Below are 17,408 nucleotides of genomic sequence, written 5' to 3'. Positions count from 1 at the left end.
TCTTATTGGGAAACAGGATCCTGATTTGTCCTTTGACTTGAAGCTGAGCAACCTCAAAGACGATTAGCGGCAGCCTTCTTTCCCGTTCAGCCCGGATATAAGGAATAACTACACTGTCCTTGAATGAGGTAAAACAGAAGCAATTTTCTGTTCAGTAACTTTACTTTGCAACTACACCTCTTCTAAGTCACTGAAACTCTCTGAAATTAACAGCATATTGTGCAGAAACAGAGTCATAAGACAAGGAATGGTATGCAGAGAAGCTCTTGCTTATACTTATTGCTCTAACAACCAGGGTCACCTGACTTTGTTATTTGCCCAGTTGGAGGGTCAAAAGTGGAAAAGGGGTCACACCTGTAGGGATGAGCAGACAGGACCAGTGACCCAAAACTGACCAACAGGATATTCCATCCCATCTGCCTCATTAGTGCACCAGCTGGGAATCGAACCCAGGTCACAAGAATGGGAATCTTGCATGATACCACTACACCACTGGTGCACACAATACCTGTGTTGATGTTTAATAAAAATAACACACCTAAATTTATGAGTTTCTTCTTAACTCATAAATCTCTTTCTCTCTCTCTCTCCTCTCCTTGGAGAAAGAGATTGGGGAGAGCATCTGTCGTTCATCTCAGTGGCCAGTCTGGCCCAAACCACAACACACACCTATTCTAACAAACATCAAAGCCTCTTCTTCCTCTGGCTTTTTACTTCTCTAACCTTAAAGTTGATAAATATTAAGCAAATATTTTGAGTTCAATGTATGCTTGATGGTTCCCATCCTAAGAGGAGGAGACATCTGCTTAAGCATTTTGTTCAGCTGGGTCCTTGGGAAGCAGAGAAGCCTATTTTCTTCCCTCAGTGGAGCGAGAGCGTGGTTCCTCCATTAATTCAGGACATTGGTGGGACAATGAAGGAATTGCATGTTGGCAACTCACATTTCCTTTAGCCTCTGGATAAAGGATTTGAGTTTTGTGCATGCTGCCAATCCTTTAACGATCTTACACACCCTATAATCACCCTAAAAATTTGGAATAAAAGGGGGAAAAAAGAACTGAAAAGGAAAAGAAAAATCCTGCGGGCTGCCTTAGCCAAATATCTTGGGCTTGAGAGCTATTTGATCATTAGTCTAAGTATGGATAATCGGTGTAATGCTAAATAAAGAAATTATACACTGAAATGGAAAATTCACTTGGTAAAAGCCCAAAGAATTATTTCTTTTCTGGAAGCTAACATTGCCAATGAAAGGCAAATGCTATTTCCCCCTGACTGTGCATTGCTTCTTGTGGTGTTTAGCTGGTATGTGAGTCTGCATTTTTATAATACTTCAATGCTAGGATTCCCCTATGAAGTGTGGTTTTGCAGTCTGCCAAGCAACGTTGAGACATACAGAAAAGAGACGTCTTCATTCTGCAGAGGTTAAACTCAACTCAGGTTTTTAAAATTACCTTATCTCCCCCATCTAATTGATTTTCACTGATTTTTTTGTCTGTTTTAAGCAAGGATACTAGAATAAAATTTAAGAGATACTTTCATTCAGGTCGGTGTTGCTAATCTTTGCGCTGAGGGTGCTGTGGTAGACTGAAGAGTGTTTGCAAAAGAAGTCACTGGAAAAAGATATATTAACTGCAGAATTACAAACACACACATACATAGAAAACAGAGATTTGATCCAGAGCTCTTTGCAATTGGGGTAGCAGGTTGCAATGACAAGTTTTGGCTGTTTATAGGCAGCAAAGACACAGGGTCTTTCAGGCTTCAGGTCACCTCTCCCAGTTATCTCTGCAGTAAAGTTATAAGGAAAGGGAAAACCTTTGCCCCAAATAATTCACAATCCAGAAATGAACAGGAAGAGGGAACAACATGAATGTGCAGAGGAGGTGCCGAGAAGATGTGAAGAAGATAAATGGAGAAATGTGTTTGGAGAAATGTGGGGAGTAATGGAAGAGACACATGGAAGACATTACTGGGGACACTACTGGAGAGGCACCCTTAAGTCAAGCAAATCACTAGAAATATGGTCAAATCACATGTGGTAGAACCTGTTGCAGGATAAAATAAAAAATGGAGGTTGAATAATGACAGAGACTTTCCAAGGGTGAGATCTGTGGGAGTAATTGAAAGCCCAGTGGCTTCCTACAAGCAATTAAATGTGAGTGGACAGAGGACCGGAGGACATACCCATTCAGCGCCTAAAGAGAGTGATCTTGACTTGCCAGGAGTGGACAGAGCAGATGACCTCAGAGGCTTTTGCCATCTCAAATTTTAACAATTCCTTGAGCTGCATGGCTTAGAAATACAGGGACATGCATTTAAATGATTCATGAGCTTCACACACCCGAGGAATGCTTTAGCTGTCATGACATCCTGCAATAGACTTGGCCCAGACCAAGGCAGGAAAAACAAGCCATCATCTTGTCCTGACTTTGCCAGAAGTGTCTCTGGTTTCTCCCCACTGATGAAAGTTCTCATTTCTCCTGTAGTTCCCAGTATGTGTCACTGTCAGAGAGGAGGCAGAGGGAAAGGGAAAAAAAAATTGTAAAAAAAACCCAAAAACCAAAACCTCAAATCCTAAAAGTCATCATAACAAACTTGCTGCTAAGTGAAGTTGCTGTTTGGCTGAGCGTGGTGACTGCTGTGCTGTGACAGATCCTGTCAGAGAGGCACTGTCCCAGCTTGCAGGTGTAAGCATGACCTATCAAACTGAATGGGAGCTGACAGAAGGGATTTCTGCAACGTGAAATGGAGAGCTGACAAGAAAACAGTGACGTGTGAGGGACTGAATCACCGCAAGCACAACTGTCACAGATGATGTCCAGAGAAATGACAGGAGAATACTAACTTTACTTGATGTCAGTTTAGTTGTCCTTTGTGTTTGGAAGAGTAACTGCTAGGAAGGGGAAAATTGTAAAAGCACACAGGGAAAAAAAAAAAAAAAAACAATGAAAAACTCACACGCACATCCATTTCTGCTCCAAATCCAAAGCATATTTCATGTCTACATGCAACATTATTAGTATACGCAATTACATTTGTTGGGGTTTCTTTTTGTCACACTTTCTTCTGGCTAAAATGGTAGTTTTGCATAAATTATTTTAAGAATGAGATTTTATTTGTTTTACTGACAACACTAAAGAAGACCTGCTGCAACCATGGCTATCAGGTAATTACTCCTACAAGAATGAACAGCCAGTTACCTTTTCACAGCAAGTGAATGTTTTCAAGGCATAGTTGTCTAAGGAGAAAAAATAAAACTATGTACTAAGACATCTGATATTTGTGTTGCATCACCTTACAGACTTTCTGCATTGGACAATCACTTCACATCTGTTACTCCTCCTGACATGCTTTTGTGTAGCTCATCTACTCTCTGGGTCAGTAGCAATCTCTTCCTTGCACTTTTCTAGTCTCACCTAAAACAGGCACCTTCAGTCTGTGTTTTATGAAAAAAAGCCTATGCATAGAGTAGAAATGGTTTTACCATGTTGAGATTACAGTAAACATACAAAACTCTTTATGTTGTCATTAATTATTCAGCAGTGAGCATGACCAGGAGTGGTGATACTGGACAGATGCTAAAGACACCATCCTTCAAGAAAAAGCAGACTACTCACAATCTTACTACTGCCTCTTCTCATGCCAGGTTGGATGACATGACTGACATGAAGGTAGTGAGAGATGAGGGGCATGATGGGCAGTCCTTGAGGCAGGAAACAGGGCTTCCACTTCTCCCAGACTTCTGGTTTTAACTAGAGCAATGAATAAGTTTCTCTAAGCTCGAAAGCAAAGTGGATTCTGAAATCTTTCTTTTCTCTGTGACCGGAGTGCCCTGAAGTAGATCCAATCCCATATTCTTCTTTCAGTTAAAGAATAGCTATTAATTGTTGCTTTTCTGAGCAAGTCGACAACCCCTAGGAGAAATTACATTTGATAAGTGAACGCACAGACTGGAGAGAGCCCTAAATGGTAAATTGCTTATTCTGTTCGTTTAGTTACAGTATCTGATTCGATGTGGTTTAAAACAAAGAAAAAAAAAAGAAAACAAAAAAACCACAAACAACCAAAGAATAAACCAAACCAATCAAAAAACTCAAACAACTTTAATTAGGTCTGGTTCATAGAATAAAAGAGTAGAGGATGTTAGAATTAATACATTTTAACGAGGACAGAATTGGAATAGCAACCAGAAGTTGTTTTCTCTGACCTTGGGTAAGTCCCTTTGCTTCCTCCACCATCTGCCTGCTCTCTCTGTATATCAGCTGCTTGAGACAGAGACCCACTCTCTTTGTGGGTCAGATTCAAAATCTACTGAAGTCTGTAGGACTATTTCCATTGATTTCTCAGGGCTTTGGATCACTCCGTCGGCAATCGCACAGTGTCTGGGTCAGCTGTGGTACAATTGCATTAGAAACCTCCAAATGCTCCCACATTGTAAATAACAGTGAATATCTCATCGAATTAATTCAGCTGGCTATCAAATCAGATCAAAACTTGGAATATTTGTTTTTAAACACTCTTTCTTTATTTTCAATTGTTTCAAAGGAGGGGGAAAAAAGCCAAAATTTCAGAAATGTCTTAGAAGGTGGAATTACTGAAGCATTTCCTTTCAGGAAAATGAAAACAACCTTATTAAAACCTCAGTTATACAAAGGCTGAAAAACCTTCTTTCACGTGAATGACATATTGAAGTAAAGCAAACAAAATTGTGAACTTTGAAACTATTGAAACTGAATGTTTCAAATTATTCTTGGTGTGCTGGATTTTGTTGAGTCATTGTGTTAGAATTTAGTGAAACCACCTTTTTCTGACAGTGAACTATTTTATCAGAAAACAATTCAGTCTTTTTTAACACAAATGAATTTTGATCACAGGACAAATCACATAATAAACGGTGCATGTGATCAAAGGTCTAACAAATTGCTCAGAAAAGTTGAGATTATGTGATAGATTTTCTTTCTTTGAGAATCATATGCATATATGGCACCAGCCACGGTATGATAAAAGACTTGGAAGAAACTAACTACATGTAAACATTTCTCATCCATTATCTTGGGTTTCTGCTACTGTGTGACAAATCATTAGTCGTAGTGTAAGGCAAGCTTTAAAAATGTAATTACTTAATCATGCAGTTAGTTCCCCATCAATCCTACCAGCACTTGTTCTTAACTAGCTTTAAAGAACAAAATTAGGAGTAATTTGTAAGCAAAAGTAATTGAGGAAAGGCTGATATTGCCAAGGTGTTGACAGCACAGCACATGGTGGTGTTTCTTTTAATTCCCCAGCAAAGCATTGGTCTGCATACTTTGCTGAACAGCGCTGGTGGAGACTTAAAACATGCCTCAACGTCCTAGCATTGAGGTCAGGAATGAGGATTTTCCTCATTTTGTGTCATCCATCTTTGAGCGTGGCATGGGGTCATTCAATGGGATGGAGAGAGGATGGATCCATGAGACCTGGATGTTAGGCTTACAGTTAATCTGGTTTCATTTTCAGAGATTTTAGCATCAGGAATAGCACTGACCCAGAAAAGGGAAAGGGTGTGTTGAGAGCAAGAAGAATCAGAGCCTGTAGTCAGGGATTTTTTATACTTTCATAAAACTCCAGGTGATCTAAATTAGGGTAAGGTAGAAATGGGTGGTGACTGGGATTTTTTTAATGTGATCTGTTTCATCAGAGAGTGTAGATTCATCAAACTGTCCCAAGGAAAAAAAATATATATTTAACACTTCTCTCACCTGTGAAAATTCTGAAAAATATTTTGAAATTATTCAAGAATCTGGTCTTGTAATTTCCCAGGATGAAAAATTCTAGTGTCCTGATTTAAATCCACTTGTGTACATGCTCTATCTATCTATCTATGCAACACAATCCTGAAATAGTCAAAATGAAAATGAATAATTGTGGAAAAATAAAATAAAATATTTAAAAACTAGAAACTAATTTAATTCTCATGTGCTTTTTCCTAAAATAACAGTTATTGGAGCTAGCTGGAAATTAGCCTATCTCTTCTACAAGCAAATCAATTTAAAAAATAATGAATCTTTATGAAGACAGAAAGGAAATAAAAAAATATATTTTGGGGGGAAAAAACAGATGGTCTTGTTCCCAGGATTTCTTCTTCTTGGCCTTTCTTTCCACGCCAGATGCTGCATGTGGATTTACACTGTTTAGGGAGATTCCTCTACAGCTACCATGTATGTTGTTGAGGGGAAAAAGACCAAGGATAGCCAAGTCAACTGGAAAGAAACCAAGGCGTTTTCCAGTGGAAATTTGCCTGCTTTTTATCAAATGTTTCATGAAAACTAATGTTAAAATGTGTCTTTATTGGAAATTGGCTATTTCTTATAGGGAAATTTGGTTTTAATTTGGGAGGGGGAGGTGCTGGGTCAGTTTTCACTATTTTGCAGCAGTCAGCAAGGCATTATGAACTCTCAGGGAAGAAGGAAATTAAGAGTTTTCTGATTCTGTGAGCTATGTCCTCCCAAGTCCATGCAGAGACACAATGGAAGAGTGGCTTTTGAGAAGAAAGAGTCCTTCTGGTTGGGGGTGAGGGGTGGAGAAGGATATTCAAAGGGAACATGATCTGAAGAAGAAAGTGGAAGTGGCTTGTGAAGGTTAAAGTTCGTTGCAGAAGATGTTTCTATCCCGGCTTAACTGAAACTAATTAAGTGTGATTGCAACACATTTCTTTTCAATAATTGTCTCTGCGGGTTTATTTAGGACATAATGTTGAATCATCTCTAAAGGCACAGTCCTCGTGACATCTGATACGATCACAGTGTGCTTGTGTTAGCCATCTCGTGTCTCCAAAAAAGGATGAGAGACTTAATAAGAACCATGTGCTCGTCCCATCTTAATCACTTCTAAATCACTTGAAACTCTTGCTGTTGCAAATCCTGCCTTTATATCATGCACTTGGCTTGGCTATAAGTTGCAATTAGGGAGGGAACAGAAAGAAAGTTACATTGATTGTAGAACAGTGATGCATACTTACAGCTACAACATGGTGGTTTGTATCACAGAAAGTCAAAGTGATGCAGAAAATCACACCAAGCAACGTACCCAGGTAATTTAGCTTCTCCTTTTCCTTAGAGACATTGCGTGTGTAGATCGAGATTTTCATTTGTTATTTTAGCCAACAGATATTTTAGCAACAGAAACAATAGCATCTGCCCCTAGGCTTTTTGCACAAAAGATCAGGATGTGAATAGTGTTTTTCTTGTGATGAGATCAATGAGGGCGGGCTTCTATTGCTTTTTTTGCAGACAAAAGCAAAATCTCTCTGTTCGGTCCTTGAGTTGGTGCAATGATGCTCAGCATTGATCTCGGAGCTGTATAACCCTGTTACTGAAGCCCTGGAACTGAAAAAAAAAACACACGCTAAAAGTGTATTAAACGATGACTCTGAATACTACTATAAAAGCAGTTGCTGGTGCCCTTTAGCCCCTAGGTTTCTACCAGAATAGCAAACGAAGAAACTGAATGTTAGTCAGTTTTCCAGCTTACTTAAAAGACCTCTTTGGGGGAAATAAGATTGTGACAGATAAGAACAGCTATGATATAATTGTCCTTATTGCTTGGTCCAGCTGACTCAGATTAGGATTGAAAATGGTGAAGTTCATGTCCTTTTAATGTTAGATAGTTATTGTATGCCAAGATCTAGTGTAGTCAGTTTGACATTTTTTTTGTACCAGTAGATAGAAACTGGTATCTCCTGAGAGCTCTTTACCTGTCTCTCTGTAGAGACCTATGTTAGGAAGCAAGAAGTGACTATCTCAAAGGATCTCCGTTTATTGACTGTGAAAGCACCCTTGAATGCCTAGCTGAAACTCAGGCAAAGAACATTTAGACACCTAAATGGTATGACAAGAAAAACATTTGAATGCTTTAACCTCATCTCATGACAGAAAACAAGACCCTAGGCTCCAGTGGAACAGGTTTCTCTCCTCTAATTTTGCAGTGATGTATGTTTGGGTGACAATTAAACCATTTTTGCAAATATCTCTTCTAGTGTTCATTGTGGAACAAAGTAAGTGGTATTTGTGCAACATTAACATTTTGTATTCAGCAACGTCCAAGGCATCTGAGGGAAGATGAGCCAACATCACACATCCAAAACATAGGAAAAAGGTAAAGCGACCAGAATGGATAAGTTGAGCAGAAACCATTTGCTTCTCATGAGCACAGCTCTCACCCCAGACTCCAGACCTTCTAACCTCTGTCTCTAAGGATGTCTTGTTTAAAAACTGCATAAAGTGATGGTATCCAGTATTTAATAAAAATAGTGAAACTGCTACGCAGTGCCACAGATTCACTTGCTGAACATGTCATGAGGCAAAATTTTATAGGCATTGTAAAATCTTTTTACCACACACAGCTGCACTACCCAAAATTACTCAAATCTGCAGGGCATCTGAAACACACACTACAGCAATAATAGGCTTTGCTGCTTAAAAAGTGATTATGACTAATGCACAAAAACAATTATCACCAAGCTTAATTGCAAAGAATTAAGCACAGTATACATATGTATGCACACACAGACACACACATATATATACATATAGATGGCATTCCATATCTAGATTCCTAGTAGAAAAAGGGATCAAACAAAACCAAAGATGAGGGGAAGATGTGTATTTCTGAGGGGGAAAAATCAAAACAAAACAAAAAAACAGAAAGTGCTTGTTGAACTGAAGATATGGAAGCAGGCCAGAAAGCAGAGACAGGACTTTTAGTGTTTAGGGTGAACAGTGCTTTACTGCTAATGATGGTAATTGAATTACAGCTAAATGTCCATTGACAGCACACTCATTTTGGGAGTGACCTTCAATGGTTCCTCAGGTGAAGATTACAAAACAAGAAAAAGCTTAAACTCTATTTATTTTCTGACTATATCTTCCCATCTTCCAGGAACGTAGGCCTAAAAGACTTTACAAGCCAGAAGCCCAACCTGTGTCTTTATTTTTCATGAGTCTGGATGAACTTTGCTTTCATCAGTTTTTCTAGCTGCTTTTTGAAAGCATTTATGGTTTTGGCCACAATGGCTTCTGTTGTTGTAAACTTCCATATCTGAATGATCTGTCTTGTGTACTGATACTCCCTCAAGCTAGCAAGATTGACTGGATGAATGGTCTGGAGAATGCCAGAACTTTTACTATGCTGGCTAAATTCAGGAAAAAGTGTGGCATTTCATGCCTGACTACTACTCTGCCCTGCCAGATTGAGTCACTGCAGTGTCAGTATAAAGTCTTATAAGCAGAGCAGGTACCAACTACCTTATTACAATCATTGTTTGGAGAGGTTATTGTTATTTCTTGTGCAGCTTCCAGCCGTGGTGCTCCTTAAAGGACAGAGTTGTGATTAAAACAGAAATAATTAGGAAAAACCCTCAACTGTTGCTGGCTTCATTGACTTCAGGAAAAGTAGGTCAACTGATGTCAATTGGGGGCTCCACCAGTTGAGTTTGCGCTGCTTCTGCTTCAGGCTTTTGCTGTGACCTTCAGTAATTAAACCATATAGCAGGCACATATGCAGAGTGACTAAGTTGTTTAAAATAAGGTGGATAAAACACCAGAAAAATACAAGGTTTATTATTAGTACGCATTGCAGTGAGGCCCATTGGCTGGAAAAAGCAATATTTGTAGTGTGCAATCAAACATGGGTAGGATAATGCCTGGGAACAGTATGCTGCGCTGGCAAGGGTCTGTCAAGCAATCCTTTCACCTCTGGCTGTGGTTGACTGTGTTAATAACTGTGTCAAGGCTTCCTTGATTCTGTTGCTATAGATGAGTCTTTTGATGCTGCTTTAGACTCTGCGGCTGTCTTTGAACTTGTAAACCTGGAACAGCAGGTCACTGGCACAATGCAGTTCCTACCATTAAATTGTTAGCATAACTATTGGATTGTGCCTAGCTATATTTTCACATAAAATTCACATGAATGATTTGGGCAACAGCATTGGAGCACTTCCCGTCAGATAGTTGGGCTTTGGGGGTGATAGGGAATGCCTATATGGATATAAGCACCGTTGTGCCAGGCAGTGTGAATCCTAGAATTGTCCTTGGCTCAGTTTAAATATGTAGTTTGTGAGGTAAAAGAAAGTCCAGTGTACCTCTACGGTATCTATTTACCCTTTACTCAGATATCTCTTGTTGAAAACTAAGGTTCTTGAGTTGATAATGAACACAAAAAGTATGTATTGACATGAAGATCAGAAAAAGATGGGCTTTCTGCTTGGCTGCTGTACAGACATGGATCTTGAGGGTTTTTCTGCTGGATTGTTTTTCTTAAAAATAATTAGAAGGTCAAAACTTTGGGGCCTGCAGTGATGCTGAAATATTGATATTATATTTAGGATTAATTTCACTTAATCTAAAATTTAGGCATGTAGTATTAACAGCTACTACAGTGAAAGGTGAGTCAGACTTCAGAAGAAAATTTACTCATCTCTTAGATGTCTTTCTCCAGATGGCACAAATTGCCTTCTTGATGTGCACATCCTCCTCTATCAACAATTAAAGGAACTGAAATGACTGACTTTGAATGTATGCTTGGCATTTCAATGATAAAATTAAGGCATAACTTGCATTCACAAACTTGGGATTTGCTAAAGGACGCTAGAACATCCAAAGCCCCATGAAAGTCAATGGGAATTAGGTATCTAAAGCCAAAATTGTGTAGATTAGGTTCCTTAACAAATTGCGTAGGTGCAATAAGCTCTGCCTTATAACGGAATTCCAAGTCTTGTTTCCCTGTCTGATGGTGGGTAATAGTTGAGCAGCAAAGTTTGATGCAAGTCAGTCAGGACCCTGTATGGAAAACTCCCTAAATTTACCAGTAAAGCTGAACAAGCACCATTTGCCTTGTTTTATACTCAGTGGTCCAATTTTAGGAAGCATCAGAGAACTGAACTGTTTGAATAGGAATCACACTCCAAAATAAACCCACTGGAAAGAATTTAGTAGAATGCACAATTTTTTATTTTCTCTTCGTTCTTTCATTTCTACCATATCGTCTCTAGATAGCTCATGCAGATTATAGTGTTATCTGAGAACTCCATTAACAAATTAACAGTAGGAGAACTTAAAGTCTTCAGACATAGACCAGGACTCTACATAACTAAGTACTATAGACATATCGAAGGGATACTCTTTGGCTCTACTCTTACATTACATTTTTGTTAGAATTGTATCTTGAACTTTTGAAGTATATGCTAAATACTCAAATTTATCTGTTTGAAAGGAAGAGAAAAAGTTATGCAAAATTTTTAAAATGTAAAGGCATCCACTTTAGTATTTCATAGAATTTGAAACATATTTGTATGGATTTTATCATCTTCATACATTCATCTTACAATGGAAAAATTATTTCTCTGTTTTTTATTGGTGATGAACTGGAGCTTTCTTGTTACAAATCTGGTGTCTTTTAAAAATTCAAAGTTTGAGAAAATGTCAGCAGAAAAATCTGATATCTTACTCAAAGGCTGCTGTGTTTTGCATTTCTGATGGAAAAAAAAAATCTGAAAAAAAAATTATTAGCTCTCTAGGAGAACATCTGTTTGTGATTGACTTAAATCATTAGTCTGGTGTTTGGTGGGTTTTTTTGTTTTGTTTTTTTTTTTCTCTTGAGAACCAATCTTCAAGCTTTTTTCTATCCTTTCTAATAAAAATCTAAGGTTTTCCTGTATCAGTTTTGAAAAGACCAAAATGCTCAATTTTCACAAGGGGGAGAAAATAATAGTGATTAAGTTGAGCTCTACACCTCCCAATAGAAAACAGATATTTTTTATGGAAAGCGGCCACAGCTGCACAGAACAACATGCATTAGTGCATCTTGCAGGGAAATGAAATCGAACAGCAAGACACGATCATAAGCCTATCTTGGAGTGTAGTCAATTTGTCCAGTAAATATTGTGGCATTAACAGTTTTATTTGTTGATCATTTCTGATGTTAATGGTAATGGGCCCCTTTGGTATTGGGATATTTATGTCTGACAGTGTGGTGCAATTTACATTAATAAGACTCATTAATTTCAGATGGTTTCTACTATGGAGGAAGGAAATATTAGTAGTGTTTTGTGCTTTTTTTCAACATTAGTCTCTCTCTCTCTCCACACAGCACAGAGTCACTAAGCTACATTGCTGTACAACAATGAATGCTCCCTTGTTGTTATTAATGATTTGCTTGCCTGCCAATGCTGAGGGTGTGTAGCTGCCTCTTGGAGGAATTATCTTGCTTCCACATTTTACTTAGACTTTTTTCTTTTTTTTTCTTTTTTTTTTTTTTTTTGGTCTGTGTGTAACTCATAATTCCAAACAAAACTGGAAGCATTTTTGTTTCCTTCTCTCATTTCCTACATCCTTTTCGTTTCCATGATGATGACAATCCTGGCCATCAGTTAGAATCTGGATGCTAAAATTAAGCACAACTTTGTGAGAGGATCCATGGCAGAAATGACAATTCATTCCTTGAAAATGATACAAATGACTTAGTTCTTTAGTGTGTTCAATTTTTATAACAGGAAATAGAAAGCTAATTGCTGGTTATTAAGGGCTTTCTAAATATCTCTCTCTTTTATTAGTTGGACAATGAACAGTTACTTTGTATGAGATGGGAAAAGTCGAAGAAAATAATTTATTGGGGCTGATTTCCTTAATGGGTTTTCAGGCACAGACTCATGGCACTGGCAGCTGACATGACTGCTACTGTCCTGCCTTAGCTTCAAAATATTTTTCATTCCTCATGAAAATGGAAGATTCAGCATTTTAGCTCTTTAAAACTCAGACAGCTGTATTGGACAAAAGCGCACAGCCTTGCAATGTCTAACTCCACAATATAAAGATTCTGGTTTGGTTTGGGTGTTGGTTTTTTTTACAATATCTTCTCTTGTTTTGTTTTGCAGAATACATTTGAAAATATATTCTTTTTCAAGTAACACAGAAAACATGAGACTTTCTTAAGGAAAAGAATCTAAGGAATTGATTGTATAGGTAAAGCTGAAGAATAGGACTTTGTAATTAAAATGTGAGGTTATAGCTAGGGAGGAAAAAAAAAAAAGGAAACAGGGTTTCACTCAGATCCCATTGAAAAGATTCTCATTCTTACTGACTTCAGTCACTGAAAAGTCTTGATAGCAAAAAGGTATATGCTTTTTTTATAGTTCTCAACTTTCCCTCGGTCACTCAGCATTACAAGAAAAAAACCTCTCAGATTTCTCTTAAAGTCCAGGTATGAAATGAGAAGGAATGTGTTCAGAACTCATTAAAAATGTGTTAACGAGGTCCAGTCTGAAAAAAGTCACAGCTGGAAAGCTCATCATCTGATTCAGATAATTATTGAGGTTTAAAAAAATCTTGCGTAGAGAGCAATCTTGTGTACGTTTATACAGGTGCGTAGCTTTTGGGTCTTCCATTACTTCTGCTTAAACCAGGATCAGCAAATGGCATGCAGTAAAATATGAACTGAGGTGTTAAAAAAATTATTTAATAAATGGAAAATAACTAGAGACTGGCAATCAGAAAAAGATAGTAACTGACTTAAGGAACTGAGTGAAGTTAAGGACAGTGAAAACCCAAGTTTAATATATTAGGAAAAAAGGAAGGGCCCAATAACCAACTGAAAGCTGGTTTGGGTACCTTGTACCCAAAAGTATGAAAGAAATAAAAAAAAAAAAAAGAGGTCAGCAAAATATTCACAGAGGTTCATGATGAATTTTAGACACAATTGGCAAATGACTGAAGAAATAGATTGCTCTATTAATATATAAAAATAGTAAATGGAAGATCAGGAGAACTATGCTAGGGCCTCAATAAAATTATGGAAAGCATTATTTAAATTATAATTATTAACAGAAAGTAAGTGAAAATATATTGAAGTAATTTCCAATTGTAAGATAGAGGAAAACAGACACTGCGAGTCAAACTTGGGGTACTTTTTTGACCTGGTCACAGGTTTGATATTTAACTGCAGTATATACTGGGATTCATTCATATACCTTCGTATACTCTCAAAGTGTTTCTAACCACCTTCTTTTTCTATCACTTCTCCTTTTACTGACTGGATAAAGAGATGAGGTTTGATGAGAACAAATAACCCTGCTCACAATTCCTCCATTTTCATTACTTGTTGACAGTTTCATTATTTCTGTTGAAATGAACCGGAAGCGTAAATTCATGCTCTTCCCTTTTGCCTGACCGCAGGCAGATGCTTAACAGCAGTGGGAAAAATAACTGTCTCCCCATCTCCCTGAAGCAAACCAAAATTGCTACCCCTGGAGCTAAGTGAGATTTCAGGGCCAAGCTGAGAAATGCACGTTTCTCATGCTGATGCACTGATTAAACCTTCCACTTTTTGTGTGCAAGTTCTTTGCTTGCATCAAAGACAAGAGTGGCTCTTTCTGTAATGCAAACTCCTCTTTGATGGGTGCTTCCTAAAGCTGCCAAAGAAATATGCAATAAAATAGAGGGAGATACAAAATAAAAATAACAATGCAATGGAACAAGTTTACTATGCAGAATTAATGTCCTTATGGCACTATCATATTAACTCCCCTTTTTCATATTTACACGGTGGCTTCAGAGAAACACAGATAGGTTTTATTTACACCCAGTGTCCCACCTGCTTTACAGCCATACATTTGTCTTGCAGATGAGCAGTTTGTGGATGACACCTCTAGTTCCCCAAGATTACAACGTTACTAATTCACTAGACAATATCAGGCTAAGCCCTATGCTATGGAATTCACTTGTCTATTGGACTAAGACATGTCTGGTTTGGGTCTGTCATGGATCACCCAGTACTCTTCCAAAGATTTCCATGTGCATTTTGGCTTAAAAAGGACCAAGAACCATTTCCAGCAGGAAATTTGGATTCCTCATCTCTGCTTTATTGAATAACAAAAATATGGCTGCATATTCACCTACACTAGCCAAACTGCCCCAAGCCTGGGGAGTCTGATCCTAAAGGTCATTTCAGAAGCATGCTTTTTGAACAAAGAAGTTTTGAGAGTTTTGGTTTTAGAAACCTTATATCCAAACCTTCAAAAATATATTATAGTATTACCCACACAGTACAAGTGAAATGTTTGTCCTTTTCAGTCCTGAGTTTGATTATATATACTTCGCAACCAGCTTTTCTGAATTGTTTCTCCTTAGAAGTCCCCTTGATTATTTCTTGTCATTTCAGCCCTTAACACAAAAATTAAGCAATGGAGGTTTTTTCTCCGTGACCTAAGTCTCAATTCCTTCTTTAGATCCCACTCATCCTACCTTTTCCCCTCAGTCACTGCCCATTATTAGTGTCCAGCATCAGAGCAGATCTAGTTGTGGTAACAGGACACTTTTATCTGCTGCAACACCTTTCAACCTGTAGTTTGCAGTGTGCAAAATATGGCTTACTGTGAATTAAGTTCAATCCACACATTTCCTGCCATCCCAGGCTTCTGGCTAACTTCTATGTCTACATTATAGGTGAATTTCACTTGGCCGCTGAAGTGAGTAGATCTGCCAACAGTATTGACTATGAGTATGTTTTAGAATTTGGAGGTTTTAGAAGAGTTTCAGTGAGTTAGGAACATCATATTGTATTTATACTGTCTACCATGGCACCTGGCAAGTATTCAGGCATTATTACCACACCTACATTCGGAGAGGGTTAAGGATTCGGACTGTGGATCATCAGGGACTTCCAGAAATCAATTTTCTATAAAGTCAATGAACAGAGGTAGTTGTGATGTCTGCTGTGAATGCCTGATTGTCATTGTGACTCTTTCTACTTGTTTACTATCAAGCTAGTAGTCTTGACTGTTCATCCCTCTCTCGAACTTAGATATTATAACACTGATTAATGCCAATGAAAATACCATGTTTTAATATATCCATTAAGAGTTACTATCAAACATTGTGAGAGCAATATGGCTTGGAGGATGAGCTGCAGCCTATTTAACACAGATAGTAGTTATCATAGCTGGATTACAGACACTTTCAGGGCTTTCTGTTTAGTGAGTTATTCTTCACATTGCCATTTTCTTTATTTTTCTGAATTAATTCTCACAGTTATAATGTGTCTGAATTTTGCCTTTATTCATGGCTTTAAACTTCTGTTGTCAAGTTATAGAGCGATCATACAATTTGATACCACCCATAAGAGAAAGAATAAAACAACATACCAAGTTTCATAACACAATTTAATTGACCAAAGGGCTTAGCTTAAGATAATTTATTTGTTTAAGGGCAGATTCCCCCTCTGTGTAGAGTAAAACCTAATTCTGACTGTACCTCCACTCAAATCGTACCAATACTTGAAAGTCAACTTAATGTAGGTGAATAAGAACCAGAGAATTAGTTTTTACTTTTTAGGATAGGCACAGCTGGGAATCATATCAGATTGCCTCCGAGTTTAAAATTCTGCTATTACTTCTTTATAATTTTGCCAAAGCTGAGCCATTTGGCTAGAAAAATTCTTTGTCCAGAGTTTACATCCAGGCATTTGGTTTTTTTTGTTTAGTTTGGGGTTGGGTTTTTGTGTTTGGTTGTTGGTTTTTTTTGAGGGGTAGTGTTTTTTATTATTTATTTTTTTTTGGTCTTTTGAAATGTTTCTACTAAAAGATCTTACTATTTCAAAGAACAAACTGAATGAATCATCAAGACACCATTAGTCCTGCTTGAGGAAGCATTTAAAACTAGGTCAGGGTTGCTGTTCATGTGAAAACCTTCCCAGATTTGGCCAATCTAGGAGTTTTTAGAAAGTGCTCAGTAATAAGACAGTGCAATTATCCAGTGGTTTAGTCGGAACTCAGCATGATTCAGCCCCTCACGTCTCCTAGAAGACTGTAGATCCTTGTCTACCTTTCATAGCTCCTTGGTCTCAGAGCTGGGCAGCCTAGGCCTGGCAGTCTGTAAAATGCATGGAGACAGGGGAAAACCTCATGAGCAGCTCATCAGGGTGTTTTTGATGTGGTAGTGGAGAAAAACAGCCAATTCTTGCTATTAGCTACCTCTGTCAATGTGAGCTGAGGTTTGAATCCTGTTGACAGATTTATGCTGGCAGAGTACAGTTAGGAGGAAGGAAAAAGAAACTGCAAAGTCCATTGACAAATGATGTGATGGAGCAAAATGAGTCAGTTTTTGTTGCTGTTTTTAGGTTTTAAACTATAGGTGATTACGTGGCCTGAGAAACAATTTGGGTTGTGTCCTATGAAAGCCAAACTATAACATGCTATCACATCATTAAAAATTCTATTTAATGAGTAGACATATGCAAACAACCTTCTTCCTGGAACTGTTAAAACTCAGAATTTTCATATTTAGCATTCTTTGAAGATTCTTTGTTTGTTTGTGGGGGCTTTTTTTAGCTGAATTTAGTATCTGCCACCCTCAGATATCAAGTGAACCCAGCAATTATTG

The 17,408-nt window shown here is 37.9% G+C and overlaps 1 non-coding gene across 1 annotated transcript; it reads right to left on the bottom strand.

Moving 5' to 3' along the window:
- Window positions 1–428: 428 nt before the first annotated feature.
- Window positions 429–499, bottom strand: TRNAG-CCC (transfer RNA glycine (anticodon CCC)). The gene has a single exon. It is a non-coding gene; the product is annotated as a tRNA-Gly (tRNA).
- Window positions 500–17,408: the final 16,909 nt, after the last annotated feature.

This window comes from Rissa tridactyla, chromosome 3 (assembly GCF_028500815.1).
Source record: "Rissa tridactyla isolate bRisTri1 chromosome 3, bRisTri1.patW.cur.20221130, whole genome shotgun sequence".
Taxonomy (NCBI): domain Eukaryota; kingdom Metazoa; phylum Chordata; class Aves; order Charadriiformes; family Laridae; genus Rissa; species Rissa tridactyla.
The sequence above is the reverse complement of the archived record's forward strand: the minus strand, read 5'-3'. Positions and strand labels throughout refer to the sequence as shown.